The sequence below is a fragment of the Papio anubis genome, chromosome 3, assembly GCF_008728515.1.
Source record: "Papio anubis isolate 15944 chromosome 3, Panubis1.0, whole genome shotgun sequence".
In the NCBI taxonomy this organism is placed as follows: Eukaryota; Metazoa; Chordata; class Mammalia; order Primates; family Cercopithecidae; genus Papio; species Papio anubis.
The window spans coordinates 126,034,082-126,048,970 of record NC_044978.1 but is presented as its reverse complement, the minus strand read 5'-3'; the positions used below and the strand labels follow the sequence as shown (position 1 = coordinate 126,048,970).

Below are 14,889 nucleotides of genomic sequence, written 5' to 3'. Positions count from 1 at the left end.
TATGTAATTTTTCTAGATATTGTCCGAATTCCCCTCCTTGGGGATTGATTGTACTTTACATTTCCAACAGCAAGATATAAGGGTGTCTGATTTTCCATAGCCTCACTGCAGAGCGTGTTGTTAAATATTTGGAATTTTGCCCATATGTTTAAGAGACACTTACTTTTCTTTTTCTGTGAACTGTATCATTTACCCATTTTTCTACAGGTATCTTCATATTCTTTTCTAACAGTTCTCTATTAGAGATATTAAGACTTGCCAAATGATTTATGTTGCAGATCTTTCCCCAGAAACCTCCACAAAGGTTTGTGTTTGCCTTTTGATTTTACTTATGTTATATTATTTTTCAATGCAAAAGTTTCTTTTTTGTGTGTGATCAAATGTGTCCCTTTTCCTTTATCACGTCTGGATTTTAAGTCAAAGAAATTTTCTCCAGTTCCAGATAATGAAAGAGTAATCCATACTTTTTACTAATACTTATGTAGTTTATTCATTTATTTAACATTTAGATTCATTTGGAATTAATTCTGGCATTTAGTGTAAGAAATGACTCCAGTTTTATATTTTTATACGTAACTAACCAGATGTCCATTAGATAGTACATTTGTTCCCTACTGATTTGAGATGCTGCCTTTATAGCATTCTAAACTTCCATATTCAGTGTCGTACACTTTTGAATTTTAATTTATTTTTCTATTGATCTATCTACCAATTTGTATGCTTTTACTGAAGGCTTCATGATATGTTTTAATATCTGTGGGGCTAGCCTCCCTTCCCCATTTATTTTTAATTGTTTCCATTGATATTATTGCTTGTTATTTCAAATAAGATATATAGTTAACTTGTCTAGCTCTGAGAAAAAAGTGATATATACAGGCATACTTTAGAGATATTGCAAGTTCAGTTCCAGACCACTACAATAAAGAGAATATCACAATAAAGGCAGTCACATGATTTTTTGGCTTCTCAGTGCATATAAAAGTTATGTTTACACTATAGTATAGTCTATTAAGTGTGCAATTGTATTATATCTGAATAAATAATGTATATTTCTTAATGAGAAAAAATACTACCATCTGAGCCTTCAGCACGTGGTAATCTTTTTGTCGGTGGAGGGTCTTGCCTCATTGTTGATGGCTGCTGACTGATCAGGGTGGTGGTTGATGAAGGTTGGGGCAGCTGTGCAATTTCTGAAAATAAGACAACAGTAAAGTTTGCTGCATTGATTGGCTCTTCTTTGATGAAAGATTTCTCTGTAGCATGCGATGCAGTTTGATAACATTTAACCCACAATAGAACTTTCATAATTAGAGTCAATCCTCTTAAACCCTGCCCCCGCTTTATCAATTACATTTATGAAATATTCTAAATCATTCCAATTTTAGTATATGTGCTGCCGAAGCGAGCACGAAATATTCTAAATCATTTGTTGTCATTTCAACAATGTTAACAGAATCTTCACCAGGAGTAGTTTCCATCTCAGGGAACCACTTTCTTTGTTCATCCATAAGAAGCAACTCCTCATCTCTTCAAGTTTTTATCGTGAAAGTGCAGCAATTCAGTCATATCTCCAGGCTCCCCTTCTATATAGTTCTCTGGCTACTTCCACCATATCTGCAGTGACTTCCTCCACGAAAGTCTTGAACCCTCAAAAATCATCCAGAAAGGTTGGAATCACCTTCTTCCAAACTACTGTTAATGTTGATATTTTGTCCTTTCGGGAATCTGGAATGTTCTTAATGGTACTTAGAATGGTGAATTCTTTACAGAAGGTTTTCAATTTACTTTTCTAAGATCCATCAGAGGAATCACTATGTATGGCAGCTCTAGCCTTTCAAAAAGTATTTCTTAAATATGAAGACTTGAAAGTTGCAATTACTCCTTGATCCATGGCCTGCAGAATGGATGTTGCGTTAGCAGATGTAAAAACAACATTAATCTTCTTGTACATCTCCATAAGAACTCTTGGGTGACCAGGCACATTGTCAATAAACAGGGATATTTTGAAAGGAATTTTTTTTCCTGAGTAATAGATCTCAAAATTGGGCTTAAAAATATTCAGTAAACCATGCTGTAAACAGATGTGCTGTCATCCAGGCTTTGTTTTTCCATTTATAGAGCACAGGAAGAGTAGATTTAGCATCATTCTTTAAAAATAAACTGTATATGAATTTATTAATAATTTTTATTAATAAATGTTATTTTCTTTTAAAATAAAACTGATTTTACTAATACATTTTATTAATAAACTTTATGTGAATAAAAGAACTTGAGACAATTTAGCTCAATTTTAATAAAATGTTTCCCAAGCATTACTTTGACCAGGTACCCAGGTTTAAGTTATGAACATTGACAGTGTCCATTATATAACCACACTTGAAGTTACTAAGGACTTAACCATTTTCTAGTATTAGCCTATTTTCTACACTGCTTTTCACATATATGCCCCTTAACAAATGTAATGTCTGTTACATTTATTGGTTTCTGACTGTTTCTGGAAAACTGCACTATGTATGAAGACCAATTTCCATGCTGGCATTGCATGCATCCAAATATTAATGCACAGAGGCACAGAATTAGAGCAACAAGAGAGCATATTTAAACACTAGCATGCTCCATTCCCCCGTTTATTGCTTATTTTGCTTAGTACTTCTTAAAACAAAAATAAGAATCTTGAATTCAACGTTCAACTGCCAAAGAAAGAATAACAGCAGGGCACATACTCAGGGCTTGAATGAAATTGTAAGCACTAGCTGGTGCCAAACACAGAGGACATTTATACACACACACACACACACACACACACACACACAAAAACACACATACACATATGTATATACATATATACACACACACATATACACACACACATATATATACACACACATATACACACACACAACCTTATTATCTAAAACTCTTCTCAACTAGGGCCTTCCAAACAAATTGGTAGCAACATGATTTATGTTGAAATATACACAATAAATAACAGTATGTTCTTTGGGAATTTAAGAACTCTGATTATCCAAATTTGAATTCAGGTCTGTAGGAAGTGAGAAGCTTGTACGAAGCAACTGTGCTACATTTCTGCTGCAGTTAGGTTATTTTGGACAATTACACCTAAACTATCCTTGGTTTCATCCAGCAAAATGTATAGTGTACAAACAGGAAAGAATGCCAGCCAGTTAGGGGTTTAATAATGCATGATTTTTATTCTCTTGCTCTGAGAACTTGTATAAAAACATTTAAACTAAGAAAAATAACTCAAGATGTATGGACCTCTTGTGCTTTATAAAAGAAAAAAAGGTACCCACTAATTTGCTCAGATATAGCAGACTTAATGGTCCTATATTTTGAAAAGATTTTAAGAATGGTTTCTAATATAGGAGAGGGAAAACATCCACTATCCCTTTTCAGAATTTAAATGGAGGGCAGTAAACATTCTTTACACCCAAAACCTATGGCAGCAGTTCAGATTTGACCAAGGTAAATGTAGAATGGAGATGTTCTAAACACAGCTAGGACTCAGCAAGTCTAACACACTAAAATCATATGATTACATTTTAAAAGAAAATACACAACAACCAAATAGAAATTTTGAGATTTTTTTTTCATTTGAAGATAATCTTAATGCTACTAAATTCACAAATGCTAATTTAAATACCCAATCCTATTTATCTAAAACATACATTGCAAACACACAGATATCTATTCTCTCCACATGTGAGCGCCCATTCATATCATGGTTTGGAAATGGGGAGAATAGATTCCCTTTAAACTGCAAGTTGGCAAGTCTTTCTTTACAGTTAACTTTAGCAACATTCATACAAAATAATAATTAACAATGATCTTTACTTGTTAACTCACAAGGAAACACCTTCAAAACTGCATTTTGTTAAAGTTTCTATACTAAAATGTAGAAAAACTGAACTACACAAATATTGAAAAGTTAAAAATTCCTTAATTTTTTATTCTCATTACCACTACCACAATTTACAGGGCAATATACCTGATGTAATGAAAAGAAAAAGACAAAGACAAAGCTACAACAGCTAAAAGACCTCAGGAATGTACATCTAATTGACACTACATTGCATTAACCAATAGCTCCACTTTGTGCAAACTGTGGCTATGACAGTCCTGAACATGAAGGGTTTTCTGTTTAAGCTGCAGTAACTTTTCTGACTATGGATCATCCTTCCTTCTGTGGCAGATTTTTACAGTTCCTCTAATGCTTTTGGTGTGACTGTCTCAAAGTAACCTGCAGCTTTCCTGACAACTCCTCACTCTCTCTCTTGCTGAGAACTGTAGCCCTTTTCTGCTGTTTTTAGAACCTTCTGCTACCATATCCACCACTTCCAACACCAGATCCATAACCACCACCATAGGGACTGCCCGAGCTTCTTCCACCAAAACTGCCCTCTTTTATGGGTCCATAATTTGATCGTTGTTGTCCACTCTAATTTCCAAAATCATTATAGTTCCCACCACCACTATAGTTCCCACCACCAAAATTTCCTCCTTCATTGTGACCATCATATCCTCCACCACCGCCACCATATTGACCACCTTGGTTTCCATATTCTGGTCCACCACCACCCTAGCCCCCTCTACTACTATAACCAGGACCACCGTGGTAGTTGCCACCTTCACCTCCAAGTCCATTAAATCCACCATCACCTCCTCCATAACTACCTCTGCTGCCACCTTCTCCACCCCTCTAGCCTCCTCTTCCACCAAAGTTTCCACCACAGCCAAAATTATCTCCAGATCTCCAGAGTTTCCTCCACAACCCGTAAAATTGACAGATCCACCTCCACGACCTCTCTGTGACCCAGCAGACTGCATCTCTTGTTTAGAAAGGGCCTTTTTCACTTCTCAGTTATGCCCATTATTAGTATGGTATTTCTGAACAACAATTTTATCAGCTGTATCATGATCATTAAAGTTACAAAAGCAAATCTTCTCTTTTTTCCACTCTGCCTATCTTCCATAACTTCTTATGGTTTCAATTTTGCCATACTTTTCAAAGTAGTGTCTCAAATTATATTCTTCTATATCTTCTTTAATACCACCAACAAAAATTTTCTTCACTGTTAGAGCACCAGGCTTCACAGAATCCTCTGTAGAAACAGCTCTCTTTGGTTCCACTGAATGCCCATCAACCTTGTGTGGTTGAGTACACATTGCTGCATCCACCTCTTCAACACAAGAATAAGTCACAAAATCAAAGCCCCTGGAACATTTGGTTTGGGGGTCTCTTATTACCACACAATCTATCCGTGTGCCCCATTTCTCAAAATGTTCTCTTAAACTATCATCTGTAGTTTCACAGCTCAGATCACCAATAAACAGTTTTCTCAACTGCTCTGGTTCATTTGGATCATGGCCCTCCTCCCCCTGGCCACCGCGATGGCTGGAGTTGGGCTGGGTGTGACCCGGCAGTGGTTTTACTTCCATTTTGAGAGATTTAGCATCATTCGTAAGGGCCCTAGGATTTTGGAATGGTAAATATGCTTCAACTTCAACCTACTAATTCAACCTGCTGTATTAGCCCCTAACAAGCGAGTCATCCTGTCCTTTGAAACTTTTAAGCCAAGCATTGACTACTGTCTCTAGCTGTAAAAGTCCTAGATGGTGTTTTCTTCCAATGGAAATCTGTTTCGTTTGCATTGTGTTATTCAGTGTCGCTACCTTCATCGATGATTTTGGCTAGATCTCCTGGATAAGTTGTTGCAGTTTGTAATTCGCACTTGCTGCTTCACTTTCCGCTTTTATGTTATTGAGACAATGTCTTTCCTTAAACCTCATGAATCAACCTCTACTCTTTTGCTAGTTTCCAACTTTTCTTCTCCAGCTTCCTCACCTCTTCCAGCCCAGCCTTTGTAGAACTGAAGAGAGTTAGAGCCTTGTCCTGGATTAGGCCTTGGCTTAAGGAAATGTTGTGGCTGGTTCGATTGTCTACACAGACAACTAAAACTTTCTCTAGATCAGCAAGAAGGCTGTTTCACATTCTTATTATTCCTGTGTACACTGGAGTAACACTTTTAATTTCCTTCAAGAACTTTTCCTTTGCGTTCGCAACCTGGCTAACTGTTTGGCAACAGAGGCCTATCTTTTGGCCTGTCTTGGCTTTCAACATGCCTTCCTCACTAAGCTTAATCGTTTCTAGCTTTTGATTTGAAGTGAGAGATGTGCAACTCTCCATTTTACTTGAACACTCAGAGGCCATTGTGGTGTTATTAATTGGTCTAATTTCAATACTGTTGTGTCTCAAGGCAATGGGAGGCCTGAGGAAGGAGAGAGATGGGGAAATGGCCAATCAGTGGAGCAGTCAGAACATACACAACATTTATTGATTAAGTTCATTGTCTTATATGGGCTAGGTTCATGGCACCCCAAAACAATTACATTAGTAACATCAAAGATCACTGGTCACAGATCACCTAACGGATATAATAATAAAAAATTCTTTGAAATATTACAAGAATTACTAAAATGTGACACAGAGGCACGAAGTGAGCACATGCTATTGGAAAAATGCCACAAACCTTCAAGATGTAAAAAGTGCAGTATCTGAGAAGTGCAATGAGGTGAAGTGTAATAAAACGAGGTATGGCTGTCTTTTTCATTGGGATTATGTTAAATTCATAAAGTCATTTAGGGAGAACTGACATTTTCATGATGTTGAGTTTTTCTAACAGAAGCACAGTGTGCCTTTTCATTTGTTCAAGCCTATTTCTGTGTCTTTCCTGAGTGTTCTACAGTCTAGACACATTTTGACTGTCATACCAAGTAACAAGGCTGTCTCCCTCCCATCCCACGCACAACTTCCAGTACATATGTTTTCAGGCTCACCCTCTCATTTTTGTAGCCAGGATCATTTAAACCTGATCCTTCCTTTCTGAAAATCTGGGAGATAGGGAGAAGAACTTCACGTAGAATGGTGAGGGTATGGGCTTTGCAGTCAGACTGCCACTGGGTTAAATTTTACTCTGTCATTTATCAGCTCTGTGACCAACAGCAAGTCCTCATTGGCAAAATAGAGATTTTTAGCTGTACTAGTTCGTTCTCACGCTGCTATAAAGACATACCTATGACTGGGTAATTTAGAAAGAAAAGAGGTTGAATTGGCTCATGGTTCTGCGGGCTGTACAGGCATCTGCTTCCGGTGAGACCTCAGGAAACTTAAGAATTATGGCGGAAGGTGAAGGGGAAGTAGGCATACCTTACATGCTGGAGCAGGAGGAAGACAGAGTGAAGGGGAGGTGCTATACACTTTCAAACAACCAGATCTGGTGAGAACTCTATCACAAGATAGCACTAGAGGGGTGGTGCTAATATTAGAAACCACCTCCATGATCAAATCACCTCCCACCACGCCCTACATCCCATATTGGGAATTAACAATTCAACATGAGATTTGGGTGAGGAGACAGAGCCAAACCATATCATACCTTTCATGGAAATAAGGATTGGATAGGATAACATATGTAAAGCAGCTAGCACAGTACCTGATATGATTAAGAGCCCAATTTAATTGGTAGCTGTTACTTGCCCTGGGCACTGAATTTTCCCAGTAACTATTCTGGTAGTGAATAATTTCCAGTATGAAATTGAAAGCCCTATCACAGGCCTCCTGATATGTTTGTAACATATCATACACTGTTACATATATTTAAAAAAAAAATCTATCCGTCTTCCACCCATGTTAATTTCATTGATTCTGGCAATACCATGCTATTTTGAGGTTTTCCTTTTTTCCCATGAGTTGGCATTTTTCAGACTTTATATTTCGTCTCACTTTCACAAAATGCTGGACTAACCTGAACGTAGTGGCAGAAGCTTCACTAGTCTGAACGGTGATGGATCATCTTTTCCTGGAAGCCATCAATCAACAGTAGCTAACAAGAATATGGAGTGGGGCAGGAGTGGGAGGGGGTGCGAAGGTCACTTTACTTGGTTCACTGACTACTTGCTGTGAGCCCTTTTGATTGATGTAGTAAAAATTTCTGCTGATTGCATCACTATTTCAGGAGAGTGTTGACTTGCTTTCCCCAAGCAGATTTCTGATTTTAGTTGAGAATCAGCATTCTAAACTTTTAATGTTGTTGTCTAGACAACAACATTAATTGAGCACCCACTGTCTGCTGACTGCTGCACAACAGAGTTAATAGTAAGCAGAAGGCCAGGGATGGCTTGTCTTAGGGGTTCGGTCTGGCTGTATTCAGGGGACATGGGCCTGGCCGATGGGCAATTTATTGATTTAAGGAAAGTGGCCTGATGAGTGCTTAGCCACCATGGAGGGTGCAGGTCTGGGTGTGCTGGTTCACCTGACACAAGGGTCACCATAGGGAGGCCAAGGCAGGGGCAGGAATGAAGATTCTTTGTTGTAGAGGCAGGGAGTGAAGCTTGGGGCTGTGGCCAATAGACCTAGAAGAGGCAGTCATGTAGTCCTAAAGCTTCGAATGAAAGCTATGGAAATCAAGCAGATGGTGGGGCAGAAGGTAAGCTAAGGTCAGAGGCAAGTAGCAAGCATTTCTCTTGGGAGGTGGGTTGCCCTGACAGGCTGTGAGGGGAGATGCCACCCTTTGCAGAGGACAGCACAGGACAGCCCTGGGAGTCGAGCCAGTGAGCAGAGTCTCAAAGGGACCCTGACCTCAGGGTGGGAGAGGCCCTGTGCCTGGAGCTAACAGGCTCCACACTCCATAAGCAAAGCTGCTGTACCCAGCAGGGATGGAATCATATCAGTAATAACAGCACCTTCATTTATTTAGTGCTTTTAATGCTTCAGAGAGCTTTCTCCTCTTTTACCGCACATGTATAAAAATGCTGCACTTTCCCTGGGGAGACGATGCCAGTGACTTCCCATCAGCTCTTGCCCTTTGTGTTGTTTTCCCAGAAGTGTTTATAGACTTGTTTGATTAAACCACACTTTCTGGTCTCATGGTAACCCACAGGAGTTGGAAATGTCAGAGGGAAACCATGTATTGTCCATAGCCTCACACTTTTTGAATTTTTAAATTTTTAAAAATACATTTGGAGGATATAAGTGAAGATTTTTTTACATGCGCATGTTGTGTCGTGATGCAGTATACTCACACTTTTGTGAGATATGAACACACACATTCATTTCTTCAACTGAAAATTCTTATTGTGCACACACAAGGTAGCAGACACTGCTTGGTGCTATACATGTACACATATTTCTATATAAAAGATGTGTGTATTTGTTATTATCCTATAAAATCTCCTCCTACGCAGAGGTCAGACTGGTGGTGGCCTGAAACATTCAGAACAGGAGTTGGAAAAGGGTCATAAGGGAGGCTAGAAGCTGCAGACAGTTAGAGACTTTATTCCGTAGGAAAGACAGAATTGCCCTCAGGCCGTTGCTCAGAACCACTGTGTGTATAACGCAGCAGATGATAGCAGCAGGACTCACTGACCTCGGTGAGAAATGACAGCTGACAGCAGAGGGAGGGGACAGAACTCTTGAAAGCAGAATCGTTTCTTTTGAATTCTCTCTGGCTCTTCAGCACAATGGTCTGAGGCCATTTCGTTCTGAGCAGTGCTGCATTAAATAGCACAATAATTAATAGTCAAAATGCTACTAGCTCCTATTTGCATAGCTTTTCAGAATTTACAATTCTTTACACTATATGGTCTTATTAAATCAATGCAAAATCCATATGGCGGCATCCGTCAGAATCACCTGAAAGTTGTTAAAACACACGTTGCCGCTTGCTTGTCCCTACCTCCTCCCACCTTGAGTTTTTGGTTCAGTAGGTCTGAAGTGGGGCCCCAAATCAGTCTTCCTGACAGTTCCCCACATGACTCTGCTGCTGCTGGCTGGGGCCACACTTTGAGAACCACTGCCCTCTGGGGTATGCGTGGCTTCTTGTATTATTATTGTCACTATTTTACATAGGAAAAATGCAGTTTCAGAGAAGTTGAATTACATAACCAAGGTCACCCAGGTGGCAGATTTCAGACTTCAATTTAAGTCTTCAAAGAATAAGCCATACGTTTTTTCAACTATGTGCTATTGTCTCAGATGTTTTTCCTAAAAAATGAGTTTAACACGTGTTAGATTTTCTTCAAAATACTTGGAATTAAAACCTTGTCATTGTAGTTTATTTGAAAATTTATGTCTGTGGCATATATTCTTCTTTGATAATACTGGATGGGGTTCTTGGTATGTCTAGCTTCTGGAGCACTTAGAACATTTAAATAAATGCTAAGAAATTAGGGTGACTGGGTGGAAAGGGAACACATGGAGGAAGTAGGATGTGAAGTGACTGGGACAGGTGCAAATCCTTTGGAAAAGAGCCATGAAGTAGTGGAAAGACATGAGAGTTAGCAGATCAGAGGGAAGCTGGTGTTTTAGGAGCATTTCCCTGCATGGATCATTTCGCTAACCCAGAATGATCGTATTGACTTTGATTTGATGTTGGTCTTCTCTAGAGGGAGTCTATAAGGGTTTTTTCCAACTAAACAACTATTCTGCTTCCCGGTTAAGAATGCCTAAGGAAATATCCTATTATATTCATGGAAACATCCTATGATGTTCAAGAAAATATCCCTTATGTTCATGTTTATGTGTCCATTTTTCTTTTCTGTGAGTGATTTCCCAAGTCCTTTCCAAATCAATTACAGAATTATGAAGAAGCCATTAAGCACCTCTAAAGGCATTTTAAAGAAAATTCCGAGATCACTTATGTCCTTTCATTTCAAGACTGTGATAGCTGCCATTAGTGCAGAGATGTGACATTAGTCTTTCAGGCTGTAACCAGGCTGGATCAGGTGGGGTTCGGTCAGGAAAACAAAACCCCTATAGGCATTTTAAATATGGAGAGATTTAATACAGGTATTGAGGTGCTTATAAAACCATGGGAAAGACTGAAAGAGTGAAAATCATGGGGACTGACATTAGTTTTGGGTTTACTGCCACAGAAAAGCAGAGAGCTGTTGTGGCTCAGAATCAAGAACCTGCAGGAATGCAGCTGGTGGCCTCACAGCTTTCTTCAGTGCTGAGGGGCTGCAATGGGAAGGAAACAAAAGAGGCCACCGCATAAAAGTATCTATGAAACTCACATATTCGTCTGCCAGTGCTTCCAGAGCAAGAAAAAAGAATGTCTTCTTCGTCTCTTCCACCTTACAAATCTTGCAAGAGTGCAATTTTATTGATGAAATCTAAGAACTTTCAAGTTTACAGGATTCATTTGGAGTAAAATTTATGTCACTGCACAGATGTGGCTTTTTCTTCAAATTACCAACTAGGGGTGGACACATAGAATTTTGCTGGAAGTGGAGGTCTTCACATCTCATTACCAAACCTCTGAGTGACGAAATTTCACTGCATTTGCAGTTTCTATATTTGGTTTTGCTTGACAGATATTAATGACTTATTGATTGTATTTTTATTTATTATAAAACCTTAATTCTTAGGAATCATGCTAAAGCAGAAGCTTCCATTAATTAGATTCCCTCTCCCATAGGCCTTCTTTGGAAAGAAGTTTTATCACTGGAAAACAGGAAAGTTTTAATTTTTACCACAAAAATTTAACAATATATCCAATTACCCAATTAATACAAGCCTGCTATGGTTTAAATGTGTCCCCAAAGTTCATGTGTTGGAAACAATCCCCAGTGCAACAGTGTTGAGAAGTAGGACCTTTAAGAAATGAGGAGGTCCTGAGGGCTCTGCCCTCATGAGTGAATTAATGTCATTATTGTAGGAGTGGGTCAATTATTGTGAGAGAGGATTTATTGTAAAGGCAAGTTTGACCCCCTCTCACTCTCTGGCTCTTGAGCCTGCTCTCTTGCTCTCCACCTGCTGCCCTGGGATGATGCATCAAGAAGGCCCTCACCAGATGCAGGTCTCTCGACCTTGGACTTCTCAGCTTCCAGAAATGTAAGAGATACATTTCTTTCCTTTGTAAATTACTCAGTCTTTGGCATTCTGTTATAGCAACACAAAATGGACTATGTCCATTATAAAAAGTGGGAAAAAAGATAATATTTTATATATTTATTTAACTAATATATATTTGCTTAATCTGTGTTCCTTTATTGAAAGAATTCTGATTGGTTGCCTTTTTTATTTTTCACTTGAATTACCAATGCTTATATAAATGCTCTGGTATATGCATCCTACGATAAGCAATATCCTTGGATAAATTCCTAGTAGATTTTTAGCATCTAAAATGATATACTTTTAGAGGATTTAAAAACATATATTTATAAATTGACTCCCAGGAAGATTAGGATGCTTTTAATCTACTAGCTGTGAATAAAAGTTCCTGATTTTCTGAACTCTTACCAATATTGGGTCTTATATTTAAAAAGCTTTGCTAATCTGATAGTTAAACTGTATATAATTGTTTTAACTTGATTTTCTTTGATAGCTAGAGAGGATGAAGATTTGTTTATATGTTATTATCTTTTTACATGTATTCTCCTAATGAAATTATACCTTTAGGCTATTTTTCCATTGAGTTGTTAGACTTCTTTAAAAATTGATTTGTAGTAGCTCTTTATTAATTAAGGATAAAATTGCTTATCCCTTATTTATGTTGGAAATATTTTTCTCAAACTGCTGTTTGACTTTTAATTTCATTTTATATTTATGAAAGAATTTAAAGTTTTTAGTTAATCAAAAATTCCTTCCTCCTTCTCTCCTTCCTTCCTTCTCTTCTTCCTTTCTTCCTTCTCCCCTTCCTTCCTCTTTCCTTCCATCCCTCCATCTTTCTATCTGTATTTTTATCTTTTTCTTCCCTCCCTCCCTCTCTCTCATCCCTTCTGTCTTTTTCTTCTTGGTCTTTCTCTCTCTCAAAAAAAGGCAAGATACTGGTTAAGTGGGCTCATACATTTTAGAAAGACCTAAACAGAATTGCCAAGAATTGCATAAGAACGTTCAGTTTCATAAAACCCATAGTTCTGTAAGAAGGTTCTACCTAGATAATGACATAATTAGGGATGATTATGGCATTAGGGATGATGTAGGCAAATAGAAACTCAGCAACCAAAGTCTACAATAGGCCATGTGTGAAATGTTTAAAAATTACTAAACAAATGTCATAAAAGAATTACTTCCTGTCATTTGGAAGTTAAAAATAAACTAGATGTAGGTTTCTCACTTATGAAAGTAATACATAATTTTGGCAAAACATTAAGAAGGCCACCAGAGGCCTTCTCACACAGTAAGACCTCTTCCAAACAGTTTCTTGTGTATCCTTTTAGAAAGTTTCTACATATGCACAAAAATAGAGAATATCCCTTAAAACACCTCCTCCATAGAGACATGAGATAATACTGAATGTAATATTCTGCAATTAATTATTTTCTTAATTAACGTCAAATTTTAGACCTATTTTTACATCCCTACATAAAAATCTACTAGTCTTTACTGTATACAGTAGTATGTTCTATAACTATATCATTGTTTATTTTACTAGCTATTTCTAGATGCTCATTTGATTGGTTCTAGATTTTACAATTTTATTATTATTATTTTTTAAAGAGATGGGGTCTTGCTGTGTTGGTCAGGTTGGTCTTGAATTCCTGGTCTCAAGTGATCCTCCCACCTCAGCCTCCCAAAGTGCTAGGATTACAGTCATGAGCCACCTGGCCCTAGTTCTATATTTTTGTTCCAAGACAAACTGCTGCAATGTGATTACTGTACAGTTAACTCTTTTTTTTTCTTTTTTTTTTTTTGAGATGAGGTATCACTCTGTCACCCAGGTTGGAGTGTAGTGACATGATCTCGACTCACTGCAACCTCTGCCTTCTAGGCTCAAGAGATCCTCTCACCTCGGCCTTTGAGTAGCTGAGACCACAAGCGTGCGCCACCACACCCTGCTAATTTTTGTATTTATTGGTAGGTATGGGGTTTTGCCATGTTGCCCAGGCTGGTTCAAATTCCAAATACACCTCAAATATACCTGTCTTGGCTTCCCAAACTGCTGGGATTATAGGTGTGAGCCACTGCGCCCAGCCTATTCTACAGTTAACTCTTGAACAACACAGATTTGAACTCTGTGCATCCACTTATAGGCAGATTGTCTTCCACTTCTGCGACCCATGAGACAGTAAGACCAACCCCTCCTCGCCTTCCTCAGCCTACTCAACACGAAGATGATGAGGATGAAGATGATTATGATGATGCACTTCCACTTAATAAACAGTAAATATATTTTCTTTCTTCTTGATTTTCTTTCTTTCTTTTTTTTTTTGTTTTTTGAAGGAGAGTTTCACTCTTTTTGCCCAGGCTGGAGTGCAATGGCATGATCTCAGCTCACTGTAACATCCACCTCCCGGATTCAAGTGATCCTCTTGCCTCAGCTTCCTGAGTAGCTGGGATTACAGACATGCACCACCACGCCCGGCTAATTTTGTATTTTTAGTATAGATGAGGGTTTCACCATGTTGGTCAGGCTGGTCTTGAACTCCTGACCTCAGATAATCTGCCCACCTCAGCCTCCCAAAGGGCTGGGATTACAGGCATGAGCCACTGCACCCGGCCGATTTTCTTAATAACATTTTCTTTTCTCTAGTTTACTTTATTGTAAAAACATAGTGTATATACATGTGAAATACAAAATATGTTTTAATCAATTGTTAATAGTATCAGTAAAGCTCTGGTCAACAGTAGGTTTTTTGGCAAATCAAAAGTTATATAAGAATTTTTGCATGGGGGAGTCAGCAACCCTCACCACTGCATTGTTCAAGGGTCAGTTGTATTTATATTTACTGTGTCTTGGTCAAGAAATTTGTGGATAAAATCTCTGGAGTAAATTCTTGCAATAGAAAGTATGTGAATGAAAAACTTCGAAAGAGCCCTCAAAATATGGTGCCAATTCATTTCCTTACTGGCAGTGTATACAAATG

General features: G+C 38.3%; 1 pseudogene; it reads right to left on the bottom strand.

Annotated features, from left to right (window-relative positions):
- Positions 1-4,085: 4,085 nt before the first annotated feature.
- LOC116274194 lies at positions 4,086-5,460 on the bottom strand (annotated as a pseudogene).
- Positions 5,461-14,889: the final 9,429 nt, after the last annotated feature.